At 30.3% G+C, this 6,531-nt stretch overlaps 1 long non-coding RNA gene across 1 annotated transcript; it reads right to left on the bottom strand.

Moving 5' to 3' along the window:
- Positions 1 to 788: 788 nt before the first annotated feature.
- On the bottom strand, positions 789 to 6,080 carry LOC111703604 (uncharacterized). Its single transcript, XR_002765637.1, has 6 exons — positions 5,979 to 6,080; positions 5,209 to 5,267; positions 4,842 to 4,887; positions 2,314 to 2,351; positions 1,556 to 1,615; positions 789 to 1,162 (listed from the first exon to the last, which is right to left on the bottom strand). It is a non-coding gene; the product is annotated as an uncharacterized LOC111703604 (long non-coding RNA).
- Positions 6,081 to 6,531: the final 451 nt, after the last annotated feature.

The raw sequence follows: 6,531 nt of genomic DNA on the forward strand, positions 1-6,531 counted from the left end.
CTGTGAAGATGTGTCAATAATGTGTCCGCAAGATAAACAGTGAAGACAGACAAGTTTACACTGTTTGTATACTGCAATTTTCTTGTTTTACTAAGTACAAACGTATGCAGTCAAAACATAAAAATGTGAACATAGCAGACGAAACTCTAACAGATTACAGCTTTATCAGTAGGTATTACTTAGTAACTGTTGTTAGATTGAGTTCCTTCCGGGTATTCGGATTACGCGCGTTTACTGATTTGAATAATCTGATTCTGAATTGAATGGATGATTTGATAATAATCTGATTTGAATTTTACAGGATATCTATCGTTCTAAACTTGTGTAATATGCTTTTTGGTGTGTTGTGTCCTTCCGTGGTTATTATACTTTGTATTTATCTATGCCATTCATCCTTCCTGGCATACTACACATGCCGTTCATATCTACTCATACATTCGTTAAAGTTTTGAAGGTTGCCAAGTGCAGTGCATTAATTTGAATGTACTATGGACNCGGGTATTAAGTGTAAAAACTAGCTTAAAATAACTGTGTATTAGTCCAAATATCGTTATGTAAAAGGTGAGATATTGTATAGAATGAACAGATGCTGCATTTTGATATGATTTTGATACGATTTAGATTTGATATTGATTTAGATATCTATCGTTCTACACACCTGAAACGAGAAAAGTTAGCTGACTTTCATCCCATAGGTTGGCGACGAGATTTTCTTGCATTTTGATTTTTGATTTTTCTCTAAGATTTAATGATAAATTGATTTAACTAATACAAATTTATAATGAACAATTTATTTTTAAGTCATGTGTGAAATCATTTAGTTCTTTAATCACAGTAATTGCAAATCAGTAAGGGTAAAGTTAAGCGTAATGATTAATTTATCACAACATTTTTAAAAATATTCTTTTTATCATAATTACAGAGAATTTTTAAACATTAGTTTTTCATCTTATATTATGCAGTAAATTTAGAATATTGTTAATTTATTTGTTATGTAAAAATCTAAAGGAAAAGTACTGGAAAAAAATGTAAGAAAAAAATGAAAAAGTTGTTAAATTTTAAAATATTCGAAATCTTAAAGTATCTAGATTGAGCTGAAGATTGTTTAAGCGCTGCCTGCCGACTTATCCAGAGAGTTTAGACTACTCTCAAACCGGGAATCCTAAAATTTGTTTAAACTCAATTTTATTATTAAAATTTCAATTTTATATTTGCAATTAATACTAGAACAAGAAATTTCTAAAATCTAAAATTTCATTGAAACAAAAAAACAAGGCCCCTTTGCTTAGTTTATAACATAAAGTGATTACAAGATAACAATGAAATAGGAAGACGACCTTACAGCAATACTTAAATTATTTGATATTGTTACAAAGCAAATAATTTTACTTTACCCTTATTAAATCATTAATTTACTGAAGTGGGTTTGTTTATAGTTATTTAATACTGTACAATTGATGTGTTTCATACTCATTATACTTTTATATTATAACTTGAGTTTAAAAGTCGTCTTCCTATTTCCTAGCTTTCTGGTTATCACTGTATTTATTTATACCTCTAGGTCTGTTCCAGAAGAAGCTGATGCGGAGGATTTCCAATCAGAGAATTCTGGGCGCTTTAAAAAAAATTTTACAGAAAAAATTAAATTTTTGGATGAACCTTTGAACTGTTAACGGAATTTAAGTAAACCCCCATTAAAAAAAGCTCATGTCCGATTTACAACAATGCCTTATAAACCTTTACCACTCTGCGCAAAAATGAGAAAGAAATCAATCTTTAAAAATTTCAAATTCTGTCAATTTCAATCTTTGTCTCTACTGTAAAAATTGGGTCACTTTATAAAATAATATAGGCCAGGATTCAAGTAGAGATCATAAGAAATTTAATTTGAAAATTCGTAGCTTTGTAAAAGTAATTCAGGATTTAAGTAAAAATTTATCTGAAATCAGTGGCCGAATTTAAAGAATTTGAACGGTGGTTTAAATTTAAGCCGCGGCTTAAATATGGTTGGTTCCACTTAAATTTGTAACAAATGTTTCCAAAATTTAAGCCGGCGCTTAATTTAAACCGGGGTTTGGCGGATTTAAACCGCGGCTCAAATTCTTTAAATTCCATTTCAGAAGACCTTTAATTCACTGATCCAAATATGTTTTTAGATTTCTTGATCTCAAAGAAAAACTTCAAGTCAGCTGTAGTCAGTGTGGAGACAAATCTGTATTTAGTCTTTTTTAAGAAAAGTTTTAGTCAAGTTTGAAAATAAAAATAAAATAAATTTGAGAAAAAAACTATCTAAAAATAGAATGTTTCTGTTACCTTAATTGGATTGGACTGGAATGGTGAAGTGTCAACTTCTAAAAATGTCCATTAATAAATTAGGAAAATTAACTTAAAACAGAGAAAAACTATGTTACTACACATCTCAAACTTTTTCTATGTAAAAGGTAAACTTTGAAGAAAACATGTTATTCTGTTCTTTGTACAGAGGAACATTGTGGCTTTACTCTTCACTTAGATTTTTTCAGAAATAAATGTTTGTTTTATAAAACATTTTTTGTTTTGATTTTTTAGAACTTCAGTGGATTTTTTGGGTTTAAATGGTGCTCTTTATCTAACCTTTCTTCTTATTACATCATAAAACTAAAACATTTGCTGATTTTTCTTACAAGTACCGTACAGGGTAACAATATTTCATGGAAAACCATCTAACTATATGGGGGTCTTTCCCTCCAGGTCCAAGAAAATGGTATATAACTTAAACTTTTTCAAGGCTCCTTGTCCAAGTGGAGGAAGGCCAACCACATAATTTCTATACCCAAACCACTTTTTCATCATTTTCTCTTCTGAACCACCTCCGAACCTCATCCATGTATTTTTTCTTCTTTAAAGGGTCTGGTGAAAATATCTGGGGAATGCCACCGATTTTTTAAAAATCCGGAAACATACTTCACTGCAAATAGATTCTATTAGAATAGATGGCAACGTAGAATTTGTACACTCTCAGTACACTGTACAGCTGTAATCTGACGTCAGAAGTGTCAATTCAGTTTTTGTGCCAGACAAAATTGTTAGTAATAGTGATAATTTTAGAATAAAGTACTTCTTAAAATAAAAAGTGCAATTTTATCTGCTCTAATGTGAGAAAATTTCGTTTTCCTTGCTATATTTGACACTTGTAACGTCGTGTATAATTGGTCCATTTCTCTGTTGCCACCTATCGTACTTGATAATATATTTGCTACACTGCAGTGTTTTATGACTTAGATTAAGTGTTCACCTTGAAACTTTGAGAATATGCTGTCAATCTTTTTTTGGTAGAAATTAAATCTCTTCTGCTTCTGCCTATGTTATAGCTATCCTTCACAAAACAAGGTAAATATAAAAACATTTGTCAAACCTCTGTCTTCCATTTTTACCATTAGCATTTTACCAGGTGGTTCACCTGGAAAAACTTCGATGGTTTTGATATAAACAAAAAGATAAAATTTTTATGACTTCGGATTTCGACGCATTTTATGATTTTTAAAAACTGACACAATTCTCCCGATTCGACCATTTAAAGAAAAAACCGCCATGTATGATATTTCGGAAGTTGTTCGGATGAAAAAAAAGAAGAGAATGTGGTTCGGATGTAGAAAAAATGTGGTTGGCCTTCCTCCCCTACTCGAGCTATTGTTTATCTGAAGATACATACAAAACAAAAGAGATGATTTGTCAAAAAAGTTTCCAAAAAAGTTTCCAAAAAAGTTTCCAAAAAAGTTTCCAAAAAAGTTTCCAAATAAGTTTCCAAAAAATTTTCCAAAAAAGTTTCCAAAAAAGTTTCCAAAAAAGTTTCCAAAAAAGTTTCCAAAAAAGTTTCCAAAAAAGTTTCCAAAAAAGTTTCCAAAAAAGTTTCCAAAAAAGTTTCCAAAAAAGTTTCAAAAAAAGTTTCAAAAAAAGTTTCAAAAAAAGTTTCCAAAAAAGTTTCAAAAAAAGTTTCCAAAAAAGTTTCAATTCTCACCTCCCCCCGAATTCTTCAAATAATAACCCCTGAACAAAATCCTTGGAGAAGAATTGAAGATGACAATAAACTACAGATTTCAAATAACCCTTTTCTTCACTAGTAGTGTGTGTGGGGGGGGGGGGGGTTATGATATGTAAATAAATACACGACCTTGTATTACTTAAAACTCAAACATTTGGGTGAAAAAAAAGTATTACACAAGTTTTAACCCTTCCTTTTTGATTGCATGCTTCGATAAAATGTCCACCTCCACGTATTTGCAATGGGGGTAGGGGGTTGAATATCCATAATCCCCCCCCCCCTTGTTGGTCGGATTTGAAAGTTTGACTTGATATTCCCAAGATTTGACAAGAAATAAATATGCAAACTTTCAAGGTTAATTATCAAGTTGATAAATTTTCTTAACATTTTCGAGACGACCTTTTTCTTCAGAATTTGGGAGACAAATCATCAACTTTGCCATTTCAATCTTATACAACCTGAAATTTTAAAGGGACTTTCGGTGTAATTTCAAGGGACCCCCATGGAAATATGGCATTGCCCAATTCACAACAGTACCCTTACAAGCTTTGTCTTATCAAGTATGAATGACATATTAATGTTAATAATTTTGAAAACAGATAATTTTTAATTGTGATCTCTCTACAAGAGTGACTTGCGCATTTCTACCGCAAAAAAAACACAAAGAAATTATCAGAATTAAAACGATTAGAAAAACGATAATATTTTCCAGATTATTGACCAGGTTTCACGGGTACCGTTGGGAATCGGGCATTGAAACTATGCTTTAAGAATGGTCCTAAAACTTTAATCTACAAGCAATATAAAAATAAATATTTACCTAAAGCAGAATCGTCCATTTCCACTTCAACATCACAACTAGAAACCTGTAGAAAGGAAAAGGTAGAAAGCAAAAATAAAAATAAATGGAATGTAACAGATAAAAATAAGTACTTGACAAATCTTGATAAAAACATCAGAATCAACAGAATGAACATTGAACAGAAATGACACTTTAAAACTTTGCTTAAAACTCTAGTTCCTTTAAAAATGCATTATTTATTCTAGATCAGACAAAGGTGGCTGTGAATTTGACATGTCACTTTAAAGTATGTCTAAACTGTACAGTCACTTAAAGTATGTCTAAACTGTACAGTCACTTTAAAGTACGTCTAAACTCTACAGTCACTTTATGTAAATAATCCTACCTGGGTGTTTTCCATCTCTAATTTGGAGTTCCTTGATTGAACAATTCCCTTTCCACAACCTGATAATTAAAATGCTTTCAAAAAGTTTTTTTTTGTCTCTTAAGAAACTAAATTTTACGTCTTAAGTGAATTAAAATATAATTTTCTATTAGTTTGCTTTTATAAACAAATGGAAAATGTTTCCCTTCTCTAATTTGGAGTTCCTTGACTGAACAATTCCTTTTCCACAACCTGATAATAAATTGCTTTCAAAAAGATTTTTTTGTCTCTTAAGAGAATCCACTAAATTTTATGTCTTACGTGAATTAAAATATAATTTTCTATTAGTTTGCTTTTATAAACAAAAGGAAAATGTTTTCCTTCTCTAATTTGGAGTTCCTTGTCTGAACAATTCCTTTTCCACAACCTGATAATTAAATTTTACGTCTTACGTGAATTGAAATTTAATTTTCTTATTAGTTTGCTTTCATGAACAAATGGAAAATGTTGATTGTGCTATAAGCCTCAACGAAGCAAGACGAACGTTTAAAAATCGGATGAAAAAAGAAAATCTTGTGGATTGTATCACAAGCTTAAAATTTGTAAATGTTAACAAAACGTTGCCTACCACTAGGTCTACAATATGTTTATTTTAACAGATAACATTTTTTTAAACCCCTTTGAAAAGATCACTTGTTTCTCTTTCTATGCTTTATTCAACGTCACAAGTGAGCAACATTTCTATAGGAGTTGTGAGGTCCGTATAGATTTGTTCAATACTCTTTATCTACCTTGGATAGTACAGTTCCTAAGAATCCCAACTGCTCCTTTTAAAAGTTTCACTCCAATTCTTCCATTCTAAACATAAAATATTTAACAAGATTGGGTTCTGCAAAGAGAATAGAATATATATAGAGAGGAATTTACTAGAAAAAAGTGTAAAACGGCCATTTTGTTGTACTGTTTCCATACTGCAGGTGTACTTCACATATTTATGCTATATAACATTTTGGGCCCTGGATTATCATTTTATAGAAAATCTAAAATTAATGTTAAAAGTAAACCAAATTATGAAATAGGCTGGTTTCATAATTGACCAATGATCATTTCACATAGACTCTAATTTTCAACTACACAAAAAAAGGGGGAAACGTAGTTATGTAATCTTTTATTATAAGAAAATCATTACAAGGCTTAAATGACAATTACCCTCTATTTTCTAGTAATGATCTTATTTTTTTTTGTCGCTGGAATTTCTTATTTTTTCATTAAAAAAAATTATTTATTGGTTTTTCATTTTCTTAGATTTTCAAAATTATCTAATATTGAAATTGAAAAATTCCC

This window comes from Eurytemora carolleeae, unplaced genomic scaffold (assembly GCF_000591075.1).
Source record: "Eurytemora carolleeae unplaced genomic scaffold, Eaff_2.0 scaffold552, whole genome shotgun sequence".
Taxonomy (NCBI): Eukaryota; Metazoa; Arthropoda; class Copepoda; order Calanoida; family Temoridae; genus Eurytemora; species Eurytemora carolleeae.